Raw genomic sequence first — 15,297 nt, forward strand, 5'->3', positions numbered from 1 at the left:
CCAAAATAAATAAATAAATAAATAAATAAGCTAGGGCTGATCATGGTGACCAACACATGTAATCCCAGCTACTCAGGCAGCTGAGGTAGGAGGATGCCAGGCAAATTCAAGGTCAGCCTGTAAAAACAGTGGGTTGGGATGCACTTCAGCAGTAGAGTGCCAGTGTCCCTGGATTCAATTGCTAGTACCACATACAAAAAAAAAAAAAAAAAAGCCTGGAGAACAAGATGTCCACAGAGGCCTTGACATTTTTTTCTTTTTCTTTTTTGTTAGAGCTTTATAGTTATACATAGTAGCATGGAAATTGATTTCAGTTCATGACCCTCCCTTCTCCCCCATCCTCTCTCCCCTCTCCCACTCTCCTTCCTCTGCCCTACTCCACTTCCTTTCGCTCATCTATTAATTCATATTCGATTGGCTCTTTGTGTTATCCTATTCTTCTCTCCCTCTTCCCTTGGTTTTAGTCTACCTTCCTCATATGAGAGAACACATTTGACCTTTGAGTTTCTGAGCTGGCTTATTTCACTTAACATGATGTTCTCTTTTTCCATCCATTTACCACCAAAATGCCATAATTTCATTCTTTTTTATGGCTGATTAGAATTCCAGTATATGTATACACCACGATTTCTTAATCCACTCATCTATTGTCAGGCATCTGGGTTGATTCCAACATTTAGCTGTTGTGAACTGTGCTGGTAGAAACACTGAGATGGCTGTATCACTACAGTGTGCTGAATTTAGATCTTTTGGGAGATCCACCAAGGAGCGAGATAGCTGGGTCACATGGTGGTTCCATCGCTAGTTTTTGAGGAACCTCCATACTGCTTTTCAGAGTGTTGAACTAGTTTGCAGTCCCACCAAAAATGTACAAGTGAACCCTTTTCTCCACATCCTCACCAGCATTTATTATTGTTCATATTCTTATGTCATTGTGACTGGAGAGAGAGGAAATTTTAGTGTAGTTTTGATTTGCATTTTCCTGATGCCAAAGATGTTGAGCATTTTTTCATATATTTGCAGGCCATTTGCATTTCTTCTATTGAGAAGTTTGTTTGGTTCTTTTGCCCATTATTGATTGGGTTCTGTGTGTGCGTGCATGTGTGCATGTATGTGTGTATGTGTGTCTCTCTCTCTGTGTGTTTGTGTGTGTCAAGATTTTTTAGTTCCTTTTATTCCTGGGTACTAGTCCCCCATCAGAGGAGCAGCTGGCCAAGATTTTCTCCCATTCTGTAGTCTGTCTTTATTCTCTTGTTCCATTAGCTGTGCAGAAACTTTTTAGCTTGATAGCCCCCCACTTATTGACTCCTGGTTTCATATCTGGTGCCTTGGGGTCTTGTGAGGGAAGCTGGTGTCAGCGTGTTTATGATGGAGTGTCGACTCCATGTTTCCTTCCAGCAGTCATAAAGTTTCTGGTGTCATTCCTGAGACTTTCAGCCATTTCAGTTTCAGTTTTGTGCAGGATGAGGACAGGAGTCTAGTTTCATTTTCTACATAAAGCTAACCAATTTTCCTGCACCATTTGTTTAAAAGGCTGTCTTTTCTCCAAGATATACTTTTGGCCCCTTTGTCAAATGTCAGACAGCCCTAGGCAGATGATTTGTCTCTGTGTCCTCTGTGGTGTTCCATTGGTCTTGGTGTCTGTTTTGATGCCAATTCCATGCTCTTTGTGTTCCCACAGCTCTGTGGCATAATTTCAGATCTGGTATTGCCACAGGCCCCTGATCATCTCATTTCAGTCCTCACCTTAGGGCCCTTGTGCCCCTGGCTTCCCCGATCATGGTCACCTGCCAGTGCCCAGCCCTGCCTCTCCACCCACTGCCCCTGCTGGGCCTCAGCCCCTGTCCTCCACTCTACCAGAGTCTCCACTGGGCCCACAACCACGTGCCAGGGCTGCACTGGTCACCTCGGCTCTCATACACTGCTGTTCCCAGTCTCAGTCAATAGTCCCATCCAGACCCTGGCTTTGCCCTGGGCTCCTTCCTCTGCTGACCCCAGGGCAGTTGATCAAACACCTGATCAATCAGATCCATCACTCAGCACCTCAGATGCAGTGATTTTATTTTATTGTCCAAAAATCCTGGTGGAAAGGCAGAGTGAATCCAGCATCAGCTATTCCTGGCACTTAGTGGTGAGGTCAAGGAAGCAGAGCTCCTAAGCCATGGCTTGTTCTCAGCTCTCCCCCATTTTGTGGAACTGACCCCACCTCACCCTCTCCCTGGCCCAGCCCAGGATGTGCCCTGGATGCTTTCCTGCTGCCCACTGCCCCTCCTCACCCTCTACTGCCTGTGCCGGGTTCCTTCCTGTGCACCATGGCACTTGGGGAGGAAGGTGAACTCTTCTCCCACCTGAAGGCACCATCCATTATTAGCAGTGGGATCTGGCACTGCTGTGCTGTGTGTGGGCGAGTTGCAGTGGGACCAGCTGGTTGACCTCAACCTTCACAAGTTTCCTCCAACCTTCCTGATCCCACTTTCCCTGGTCATTGTCTGCTCTGGGGTCAACTTCCTCTGATATGAGTCAGTCCTCCCTTTCTCCTGAGAATGACTGTAAGGCAAAGCTTTTTCTCTCCTCTATTAACTACTAATATCGTCTTACAGTCAAACCAGATGGGGAACTATTGGTAAGTGAGGACCTCCCATTAGCCCCTCATCCAGTGGCCCATTGCTCCCCCAGCTGAGATGCCTCTTGGCCACCTGCTGCCCTCTCCTTGTCCTCTGTCCCCTCAGAAGCCATGTTAAAAGGGTTCGGATGTTGGGTCACTCCACTGTGGATACAAAGCCTCTGGTTTTCCCGTGGATTATATGAGATCTCTCACCCAATTCTGTTTTCTTCTCAGCCTCATTTTCCTCTCTCCCATTCTTACTGTCTATGTGAGTATTATATGCCTGACAGAGATACTGACTTACAATTTTCTTTTTTGCTGTGTCTTTCCCTGGCCTTGGCATTAGTGGAATCCTGGCCTTGGGATCTGAGTTGGGAAGTGTTCCCCTTCTTCAATCTTTGGGAAGAGTTGGATATAGATGGTGCTACTTCCTCCCTTATATTCGTAGTGTTACCAGTGAAATCATCTGGTCCATGCTCCTTATTCATTATTGATCTATGCAGATTTCAATCTCTTTGTGATTCAGCTTCAGTAGTTGTTTGTTACTAGAATTTATCCATTTCTTCTAGGTTATCAGATAATTGTTCATAATTTTTTATCATGCAGGCACACCCACAGAGCCCTCCAGTGTGGCCTCAGACAAGTTACTTCCCGTCACCCTGATATACAGAGTGAAGCCCCTGGCAGGCTGTCCTCCCCTGATAAGAGGGAAAGGGGAGAGGATCAGGGTGGAGACCACCAGATCAGATGGTTCTGACCCCAGGGCAAATGATGTCACTGAGAAAACCAGTGGTAGCTGATAAGGATTGAAAGGGGGGTCAAAAGCCCCCAAATTTAGCATAAATAATAGAGCTACCCACTTGAATCAAAGTGTGGAATATGATATGTCAAGAAATTTGTAATGTTTTGAACAACCAACAATAAAAAATTTTAAAAAAAAGAAATACACACTAAATTTATGATGTATGAAAAAAAAAAATAGAGCTGATGAGCAGGGATTCAGCCAGCTGAAACAAGGATGCACTCGGGCTGGAGAGCCTGATGAGGACCTGACATCACATCACTTGTCACTGTTCCTGAGCCTCTGCATGATCCTCACCACTCACAAACTCTACCACCTCATCTGGACCTTGGTAAGAGCTGCAACTTCTCCCTACAACCCTCTCCTCAACCGGTCATCCATGCCTTGGTTCCAGACCTGGTCACTGCAGTCTGAGTGAGTGTCCATCTGCTGGACATAAAGCCTAAGGCTTGAGATTTTTGAACTTAGCATGTAGAGGGAATGTCTGTCATTAGCCTGTCATGATTAAGTGTTCTGCAGCACTTAGAATTAATCTAGAATTGAATACTATGAATTGATTATGCCTATTGCAGTGCCTAGCATTAAGGATCGTCATTTTCTTGACCTATAAAGAGAAATTGTATTGAGTAATTTGAGTGAATAGGGCATTAAAAGGGGCAGAAGCGTGTGGACATTCTTTATTTCTCCCCTCGACTGCACACATCACAATTTTGCCCCCTCACATCACTTTGCCTATCTGCTCCCTAGCTGAGGTCCCCTGTGCCCTTCTCATTCTTGTTTCTCCCCACACAGGCCCTTACTGAAAGGCTCCACATAATTGTCCACTCAGGGCCTGTGGTTTCCTAACTACTGATTTCTCTGAGATCCTCTCTCTGAAAATATTTCTCCTCCTCTTCACTTTTCCATCCTCACTGTCTCAGTGGATATGTCTTTGCTATCTGAACTCAGCCTGGAGCTAGCACAGGAGGACAAGCACTGCTATGGCTTGAATAATGTCCCCTCCAAAACTCAGGCGTTGCCACTGTGATGGTGTCAGAAGGTGGGCCCTTTAACAGGGGCTTGGGCATGAGGGCTCCTCCCTGGGGAATGGGATTAAGGCGTCATGCAGTGTCCTGCCTCTTGCTCTAGTGGGACTCAGACTCCTTCCACGTAAGGACACAGCATCCCCCCAGGTGGGAGGGCTGTACCAACCAGATCTGCTGGCACCTTGATCCTGACTCCTCAGTTCCCATGAATGTGGATGTAAATAAAGACAGGTGTGCCGTTCCATGAGCGGCATTTGGGAAGCAGCTTTACTCTGTGAGACTGGGCACCTCAACAGTAACCATTCTTGGGTTGAGGAGCCCCCAAATGTGGGTGATACAAAGTCCTGTGTGAAGGTCACTGATGGGCCCCTGTGCTCAGGGCAATGAGACTTAGCCCTGGGATAAGTCCCACAAGGTTCAGGATAGGGGGAGTCTGATCCATGGATACATGGGGCCTGTTCACACTGGCCCAGCTGAATCCCCGCAGCAGAAGCGTCCCAGATGGCTACATCATCTTCACACCCATCCCAGTCTACAAAGCCCTGCACCTGTGAGAGGTCCTGGGTACCATGGTTATGTTTCCATTTCACAGATGTGAAAACTGCATTTTCAAAGCATGAAATTGGTAAACACAAGGTCTGGAAAGTTCTTAAGTGTTAGAGCCAGAACTAGGCCCAGGCCTCCCACCTCCCTGTCCAACAGTTTTCCCAGATCCAAGCTCCCCTCTCAGGGAAGTGAATCTTCCACATTAACAAGGCATATGAAACACCTGGTTCAAGCCCTAGATTGGCCAAGTGTCAGGAGCTTGACCCTCAGCAACTGATGTCACTTCTCTAAATTCGGTTTCCTCATCTGTAAAGTGGGGGCAATTGTTCTACCTCATTAGAAAATATTCCTAAAGTGTCTGTTCCCCTTCATGTTGCTCTTGAGCCCTCTCCTCGTCCCCCTTCCCAGGTCACCTTCCTGGCTTCTGCATCCCCCAGTAGTCCCTGCACAGCCACATCTTCTTGATCCTATTCGCAGGGCTCTGTTTTCCTCCAAGACCCTTCACCTCTCAGAGGGAAACTCTGACAAGCCATGCTGAGCCACAGGAAGGTCAGGCCAGCGCCAGGAAGCACCTCCCCCTCCACACCGCCCCCAGCGACAGGACTGAGGCCTGTGGCTGCATCTCAGCACGCACACACTGCTGCCTCCACTGGTCCTCTAGCTGCCAGGAGACCTTCCCCAGCTATGAGCCACGGCCTCCCCCGGCACAGGGAACTCTGTCCTGCACAGGAGTCTCACAGTCTGCTGTCACAAGGTCTTTTCATCTCAGTCTTGTCCACTGTCCCAACTCCATTTCCTTTTAAACCTGGAGCAGCCCCCAGGGGTGAAGATATGCATATGCCCCATTCCCACCCAGGGCTCCTGCCCAACCTCAGTGTCAGTGACACTCACACCCCAGCCACATCGCAGACACCATTCTACTGGGCTCCCTGGCTTCTGGAGCAGGTCATTTGTAGAGAAGTGGAAGACCAGCCACACAGACTTCCTGAGTGGTTCTCTTCTCTACAGTTCTCAGCGTCTCTCACTGTGCAGTGTGGGTGGTCAGACCTAACCCAATACCACCTCTCTCCACCCAAGGGCCTCAGGCCACAGCTACTCTCCCCCAGGAAACACTGTGGCTCTGCAGAATTCAATCTGCAGCCCCCAGAACGTGCCCACAGTCTACTGGGGTTCCTCCTGATTGGGCCCCTCCTAATGCATCACCTACGCTCAAGAACAAGAGCAGCAGCTTTCAGCTCAACCACATAGGCAACCTGGACAGGTTTCTATTTAGCAGATACGCACTGAGCACCCCAGTGCCTTCAATAGCCCACCAGGGGCTGTTCATTGGGGTGGGGGGGAACTTATGGGAGTCCATCCCATCCCCTGTGGACCTCAGAAAAACCCCCCATCATCCTGCACCCTGCCCACCTGCTCCCCTACCTGAGGTCCAAATGCAGGGTCTATTGCTCACCCCAGTCCCCACTTTGCCTCTGAAGACGTGGAAGTATAACATGTGCTCAAGAAAACACAGCAGTAATGCCATATAGACTGGGCAGGTTTCCTATTCAGCAAATATTTGCTAAGCACATCTGCGCCTTAATACTAGCTGGGCCATTCTGTCTGATCCCATTCACCATCTGCTGCAGTCAGGGCCTGAGGCGACTGCCTGGCAACACAACCTTATGTCACCTCCTCTGACAGACACCTAGCCCACCTGCCTAATGTGAGGGTGCCTGAGGGCAGGCCCAAGATGGTACAGTTCGGCTCCCTCACTGAGTCCTCTGGCCAGCCATTTTCAGTATGCAGCCAAGCCCCCTGACATCAGCACCCTGACATCAGCACCTTGACATCAGCACCTTGACATCAGCACCCTGACATCAGCACCCTGACATCAGCACCTTGACATCAGCACCTTGATTCAGCATATGTACTCAAGGTCATGGACACCTTCTTACCAGCATGTGCTCTTGTGTAACCTATCGACAATGTGCCTTTCCTTTGGCCTGAATATTTTAAAAGGCCTATGGAAAGACAGGGAGCTGGGGGCGGCTGCTGCCTCCAAATAAAACATGTCTACTGTGCCAGCTGTGCCTCCCATCTTCTTCCACCTGCTGGGACCCTGAGTCTGTTTCCCAGGGTCCAAGCCTCAGCCTGACACTGGTCCACCTGCTTAAGACCCACAACAAAAGTGAGACAGAGGAAAGAAATAACAACTCGAATTAGTGACACTAGTGAGACCCAAAAATAAGTATGAGGTAAGAGTTACAAACCACAGGGCCCCTAGGTCCATCCCTGCCCCCACCTGTCTCTCAGGTGTGAGCTCCTGCTGCCCAGTGTGTACTGATGTGCAGGTAACCATTTGGCAGCTGGCTTTTCTGGAGCAAAAAAAAAAAAAAAAAAAAAACTGGTTTCTGACGTTTTCCAATTTCTGTGGGACTCATACCCCAACCATGGCTGATTTCAAACTACTAACATCATGACCCTGAACACAGAATTGGGAAAAGATGCACAAAACCTGCTCACAAATCACACCAACTGTCTCCAGCACTCACAGCTGGGAAGGAAAACTCATGTTTCAATACATAGGACACATTTTACACACAGCATGTTCCCTGGACACCAGCCAACTATCTCATGGGGGCAGGGGGTGGGGGAGAGAAAGTATGCTCCAAAGAGGGAGGAAAACTTCTGAGAGATAGAATGTTGCTCTCCAATATGGCAGCACCCTAAGGTCTTCAAAAGAATGATTTTCATTGCATTGAATTTCCACCTTCAAATCTAACTCTTCCCTGCAGTAACTAACCATAGATGAGGTTTAGTTACTGCCCACTCGCCCTCTGCCTTCACTAAGAAATAAACAGGCCAGACTCATGCGAGGTCCCCACCATCTACCTCCCCACAGGAAAGCACAGGTGACATTTCCTTTGGGACCTCAGCATGCCTGGGAGGCCTGACTTGGGATCCTGATAAACATTGATTCTATTCCTGCTCCTGTCACCAAGCTGGTAATGGCTTGCTGGTCCTCAGTGGCCTCCTCTGTGAGCTGAGGTTAGACCTCATTTTCGGGTCTGCTGAACCACACTAAATAGGTATGGTGGAAAAGCAGATAGCACAGTACAATACAGAACAGTGCTCCACCTCCTCGAGACGCAGGCAAGACTCCTCACAGGACTGGGCCCAAAGACAAAGTACAGTGTCTGTCACCTCGATTTCCAGAGTGGACTTCCCAGACATTTGGTTTACCTCTCAAATTCATTTCTTTGCCATTCACAACAAAAGATGAGACAGAGGAAAAAATAACAACTCAAACTGTGAAATGATTCTACTACTTCCCCTCCTTCCAGTCCCCCAGGGACAGACAAAGTCAGGCAATTTTGCCACCTAGTGGCTACACTAGAATTGCCCAAAAGAAATAGCCAGGTGAGATCCTATTTAAAAAATAAAATAAAGAGTTGAGGGATGTTGCTCAGCAGTAAAGTGCTCCTGAGGTAAATTCCCAATACCCTAAAGAATAAAGACATCAAGAAGTACCTACTGCCTTTCACATCGTTCTTGACCCTCCAGTCCCCCTTTCCCAGATTCTGATAAATTAGACCTTTCTACACCAAAATACACGTGAAGAGCCACAGAGACAAAGCCACAAACCTATGGCCATCTGATAGTTGACAAAGGGACCAAAAATATATTTTGGAGAAAAGACAGCCTTTTTAACAGATAACACTGGGAGAACTGGATAGCTATATGTAGAAAAGTGAAATCACACTCCTGTCTTTCACCCCATTCATTCCACACACTTTCAAATTGAAATGGCTCAAAGTCTTAGGAATTAGACCAGAACCCTTACAACTGTTTGAAGAAAACACAGGATCGCCTGGCGCGCTGAGAGGCGCAGGAGGCTGAGGCAGGAGGATCTGGAGTTCAAAGTCAGCCTCAGCAAAAGCACGGCCCTAAGCAACTCAGTGAGACCCTGTCTCTAAATAAAACACAAAATAGGCTGGGAAGGTGGCTCAGTGGTCGAGTGCCCCAGCATCCCCCCCCCCAAAAAAAAAAAGAAAGAAAACCTATATGTGCCGGCACCAACGTCCTCAACAACACTTAAGGCACAAGAAACAAAACCAGCAATCAGTAAGTGGGATGCCATTAAACTAAAAAGGTTCTGCATAGACAAGGAAATAAGAGTATGAGGGGAGAGTCTACAGAATGGGAGATAATCTTGGCCAGCTACTCCTCCAATAGGGGATATTAATATCCCCTATTTCCCTAATTTCCCTCTAATTTCCCCCAAGACCCTTCATCCCTGAAAGGGAGATTCTCAAAATCTCCATACTTCAAGGCAAACCTCTAAATGTTTACAATATTTAATAAGAGACTCACTGTGTTAATCTTGGTGAAGTCAAGAATAACATTAAAAATAGAACCCCAAGGGCTGGGCTGCGGCTCAGCACTCTCCTAACATGTGCGAGGCCCTGGGTTCAGTCCTCAGTACCACATAAAAATAAATAAATAAAATAAAGGTAGTGTATCCAACTACAAATAAGAAATTAATATTTTTTAAAAAATAGAATCCCAAGCCTATGACAAAAGACATTACATTGAATTTTTGGATAGTACGTTTTATGTAACTTTATATTTTTATAATTATAAAACTATTAATATATTATTGCATATCATAACATCATATAATGAAACACTTTTCTAATAGATTGTCCTTGCTATGGGACCCTGGCTGGACCTGCAAACCTAGATTTTTTCCTCCCATAATGAGCTCTCCTCCCAGCAGCAAGGAGAATAGTTGGACAAGGACCCTGGGATGTTGGGTGCTGGGACAATTCCTGCATGTTCAGGAACACCCCGAAACTTCCCGACCCAACTGAAAATACCTGTCTGCGGGGCGGCTTGTCACGACTCTGATCCTGGGGCTGGACTCTTCCTGACCAGCAGGGCTTCTGTGCTGTCCAGTGCCTTTTAGGCTAGAAGATGGATGAGCTGGTTCCACAGGCAGCTGCCCTGGGAAAGACTGGGTCACACCCGAGGCATAACCACGTCTGCAAGAAATTTTTTAACAATTCTTTGAGTGACCCTGGACAGCGTACTGGTCAGCTTGCCTATGAGCTCATGTGCTTGTGGTTTAGTAACCAAGGCCCCGCACACATGCTCCGTGAGGTCACTAGCGGATGCTCAACAAATATTCACACATATTCTTCTTTAAACTGGAATCCTTGACCTGGATTTGTAACTTCAGTTTCAAAATTGCTGGCTGCTGCAGGGCATGAGGGCACATACCTGTCATCCCCCACCCCTGGGGGTGGGAGGCCTGAGGCAGGAGGATTGCCAAATTCAAAGCCAGACTCAGCAACTTAAGGAAACCCTGTCTTAAAATGAAAAATAAAAAGGACTGTGGGGTGTGGAGATGTGGGGCTGTGGTTCTGTGGTTAAGTGCCCCTGGAACAAAAAAAAAAAAAAGAAAAGAAATGCCGGCTGCTTTGCTACTAGACCAGAGCCATGGGCACCCCCGGTAGAACTGCATTTTTCTAATTCTCCTTAGAAAAAAAACCCCAAAAAACTAGGAACAGGAAACACCTGATAGACATCACTGTTCCTCCAGCTAGCTCCTGTCTACAGCCACTGTAACCCATTTACATTGAAAGAATCAAATACAAACGTGTACTTTAATGTACTTGCCTATTCACATTGTGAATTTTTTTTTTAAACTTCCACGATCTTTTACTACCAAACTTATGCAGGTTAACTCTTTAACCCGGATAACAGCAAAAACCAAATCTCCTTGGAAATCCAGACCTGTAGAGATTTTCCTTTAAAAAAATATGTATCTCCATAATTTACAAATATATGAAATTCTCCAATGTTGCAGGAAAAAAATTCCAAGTGATGCCAATCCATAAAAGAAGAATCTGGCAATCCGTCCCAACGTGAAAAGAAAAAATAGAACCATCTTCTCCCACAATCAGGAAACTGATCCTTAGCCTGGGGGTCACATTCCTTGAAACTTGCAAAAGGTCCTAGAGCTTCCTCCAGGAAATGGCCTGAAGGCTCCCGCAGAGATGAAGTGGCCTTTTCTAAGCCAAACCACCAAAGACCCTGTAATTTAAAGTCTAACCTATTAGCTAAAAATGCTCACAGAAAGCACCAAAAAGGTGCATCTCTTCCCTCCTGTAAGAGATTAGAGAGGACAAAATATTTTTTTAATTTGTTCTAATTAGTTGTTCTTGACAGTAGAATGCATTTTGACACCTCATACGTAATTGGAGTACAACTTCTCATTCTCCAGGTAATTCTACATGATGTAGAATTAAATCAACATAGGCGCATAGGTGATAATGTGCAATTCATTATGCTGCCCTTCCTACCCCATACTCTCTCCCCTCCCTTTACTCTCCTCTGTCTAATCCAAAGTACCTCTCTACTATACCCTCCATTGTGAATTAGCATCCACATATCAGAGAAAACATTCAGCCTTTGGTTCTTTAGGACTGGCTAATTCCAATTAGCATGGTGGACTCCAGTTCTACCCACTTACCCGCAAATGCCATAATTTCATTCTTCTTTAAGACTGAATAATATTCCATCTTGTATACATACCACCATTTCTTTATCCATTCATCTGTTGAAGGACACCTAGGCTGGGAGTGAAAAAACAGCCTCTACCTCAGAGCAAAGCCTGTCCAAGGAAGGGACATGATCTTTGTCCTTGGAAAGACCCACAGAGCACTCCTAGGCACATTCCCATCCTGCTGAGTTGTTTATTTACAAATAACAGGAGAGATCTGCTGTGCCAGGTGTCCCTGGCTCAGTCAGGCTAGGTGGGGACCCATAGCAACCCCCTAGCAGCCACCAATCAGCATGAGACAGGGAAATACCTGGGATGCCAGATGACCCTCCCAGTAGTTTATGGTGTTGGGAAACCATGTAGTTCATCACGAACACCCCTCTTGGCTTAAACCAATCAGTTCAAAGGAATCCCCCTCTTATATTAACCAATCACCTCTACTCAACTTGTTCCTGCCAGTGAATGTGCTAATCAATGTTAAGAGTTGTTTGATTTTCCTGTGGTATGGAATGATTTGCTGTGTGATGTTGTGACGCATAGAGTACCCCCCAAAACCTATAAAATCTCACTGAACAAAGGACCAGGACTCACTCCCTGGGACCGCTGCGTCGGAAAGAGTTGTGAGTCCAGGCTTGCAATAAAGTCGAGCTTGCAATAAAGACCCTTGTGTGATTGAATCGGATTCAGCTCCTGGAGGTCTATTGGGGTCCCACGAATCTGGCATAACAGAAGAACCCGGTATTGGACCTCATTTGTCTTATGAGAAGTGTGCTTATTTTAGGCTCAGCCACCTTTGCCACCTTGGGTCTTCATCTCACTGTGCCTGGAGGGTTCAAAGGAAGAAATGGTTGGAGTCTATCTCTGATGTCCCTGGCTGGGCTGCCTGGTTCTCTGCTGCTTTATGGAAGCCCTCTCACTTTACATAAGGCACTTAAGAATAAGGACATTTTCACCAGGTGTGGTGGCACACACCAGTAATCCTAGCAGCTCAGGAGCCTGAGGCAGGAGAATCCAGAGTTCAAAGCCAGCCTCAGCAAAAGCAAGGCACTAAGCAACTCAGTGAGGACCCTGTCTCTAAATAAAACACAGAATAGAGCTGGGGATGTGGCTCAGTGATCGAGTGCCCCTGAGTTCAATCCCAGCCTGCCCCCCAAAAAAAGAAGAGGGAAATCTTTAGTGACTTCATACCTGACAAATACTTCAACAGCAGCTTCTCAAAACCACGGCTATAAGGTGCAAGGTCACAGCTCCTTCCAGTCATGGGCTTCTTACCAGATTTCTGAGCAGCTCATTAGCTTTAGAAAAACGTCTACACCCAAAGAATCTGCTCTACACAGACAGCAGGGATGGATGGGCAGTCTGCTGTACAGGAGGCCGCTTCCTGTGGATGGCACTACTGAGCAGAAGATCCCCAGAGCAGGAAGACAGGCCTTCAAATTCTGATTCAGCCAAGGCCACACTGCATCAGGAACTCTCCAGCCCCCTCCTTACGTGACTCAGGGGCTTGATGGGCCCAGACAGTGAGCTCAGCGTTGAGCAGGAGGACATCGTGATAAACCTCCATGCCCCGGATGAACAAAACCTTCTAAGTCTGTAGACAGCTCTTCATAAATATTTTCCAAACTGGGTGGAGGTGGAACAGGTCTCTAGACACTAAAGCAGAGCCCATGAGCCTCACTGGGTCCATCACAAGGACCTTGACCCAGAATGACAACCTTCACATCTCTCGTGTCACATGTTTGGGTCCATGTGAAGGCTGGGTGTGGAGGTGGATAAACAGTATAATGTCTTCATTCTTCTGCGACAGATCCCATTAGCTCTATAAATCATGGATTCCCAAACTGTCTGCTGAGGGGCTTCTTCCAACTCCCTCCACAGCCCCCGAAATGAGGCATGGTTTATTTCACTTCTCCTTCTCCATCCCTTCTGGGTTGTGTCTTGTTTGTATGTTTGTCTTGTTTTTTGTTTTTTTGTTTTTTCTTTTTTGGTACCAGGGGTTGAACTCAGGGGCACTCAACCACAGAGCCACATCCCCCGACCTATTTTGCATTCTATTTAGAGACAGGGTCTCACTGAGTTCTTTTCTGAGGCTGATTTGACCTCGTGATCCTCCTGCCTCAGCCTCCAGAGCTGCTGGGGTTACAGGCCAGTGCCACCACACCGGATCCTCAGCCTTTTAAAAATATTTTATTTAGAGACAGGATCTCACTAAGTTGCTTAGGGCCTCACTAAATTGCTTGAAGCTGGCTTTCAACTTGCAATCCTCCTGCCTCGGCCTCTCAAGCCGCTGGGATTACAGGCATTCACCATTCACCACCACACCTGGCCTCTGTCTGTTTAAAGACAGCATCTCACTATGTTACTGGTCTCAAACTCCTGGGCTCAGGAAATCCTCCCATCTCAGCTTCCTGAGTGGTGAGACTACAGGCACGTGCCACACACCTGGATCATTTAGTTTTTATGACACTTTGATGAGGCCTGTGCCCAAGGTCACACAGGAGGGAGGGGACACCAGGCTCCACCCCTGGAGCCAGGCAGGTGCCCAGCTGTGGGGTTGGAGATAAGGACCTACAGGTGACCTCCATGTTCCAAAGCTCTATGGTAGATCATCTCAGGCCGTCTCCACTCTGAGCTGAGAGGCAGGGGTGAGCACCCCACCTACAGAAGAGTAGGCCATCTCAGAAGGGGAAATACGTGAAGGGGGAAAGGTGGGTGCCAACCCAGGGTTTGCTGAGACCCTTCTCAGTCCTTCAAAGCAGGATCCACTTCCAGGGGCTGGAAATCCTCTCCAGGGCTGAGTGCTCCCCACCTGAACCAGCCTCCAGCCCCAGGAAAGCACCTGACTCCCGTTCCCTCCCCTAGGCACCCACCTCCACTCTCAGGGTCCGTCTCCAGGGGGCTGGGAGGGAGCGCCCTGACTCTCCTCTCCTTGAGGCAGTTTCAGTTCAGAAATCTCTTCCCTGGATGATAAGAGCTAAGGTCAGACACACTGGGTTCTCAAGGATCCCCTGTGGGAACCGACCCCATCCCACCCAAGCAATTCTCTCAGCCCCAGCAGAGACTGGAATTTAAGGAGCCAAGCCTTGACCCTCCCACTGCAGGACCCTCTGAGTTCTCACCTGGGCACATATCGCCCTGGGACCAGGCCCCCAATCACTGAGTCACACATTCTCACAGTGGAACTTCCGCCCCCGCTATTGATCTGCCACCCCTCCAGGACATGGAAGGTTCCCCAATGTGTGTTAGCTGGTGGTATTTTCTATTTTGTGAATTATCTATAAATATTGGATTCCTCTGGAGATATCCCGGGGCATCTCACCTGGCTCCACTTTCCAGATGTCATTCTCTTACCTCGGGTTTCTCTGGCTCTCACATCTGCCTGCCCTGTGGCTGCTCTGGGAGGGAAACCAAGAGACTCCACACTCCTCCAGAATCACCTGCAGCCTCTGCCCAAGAGTCGCTCAAAGCAGTCTACAGTGCCACCTCGTGGCTGAGGGCCAAACTGCAGGTGGGGTTTCCTGACAGGAGGCCCTCCACCCTCAGGTCACCTCCATGGAACACACCTGTAATGAGTGTGTCCCCGGAAAATAGCAGATCCAGATCCTGGTGCTTAGTTCTATGGAGAAATGAGAGGGGGAAACCATGATGGTGGTGAGATGCCACATTCTGCATGAGGAAGGCAATGCCGGGTTGATCAGGGAAGCTGCAGGCTGAGGCAGGGAGTCAGCTGACTGACAAGGAGAGGGATATGTCACTGCAGGAGAAGAAG

General features: G+C 47.7%; 1 pseudogene; it reads right to left on the reverse strand.

Moving 5' to 3' along the window:
- Positions 1-12,769: 12,769 nt before the first annotated feature.
- LOC124077245 (uracil-DNA glycosylase-like) lies at positions 12,770-13,423 on the reverse strand (annotated as a pseudogene).
- Between the last annotated feature and the right edge of the window lie 1,874 nt (positions 13,424-15,297).

The sequence above is a fragment of the Marmota monax genome, unplaced genomic scaffold (assembly GCF_021218885.2).
Source record: "Marmota monax isolate L192 unplaced genomic scaffold, Marmota_monax_Labrador192_F-V1.1 WCK01_AAM20220418_F8-fsc00108, whole genome shotgun sequence".
In the NCBI taxonomy this organism is placed as follows: Eukaryota; Metazoa; Chordata; class Mammalia; order Rodentia; family Sciuridae; genus Marmota; species Marmota monax.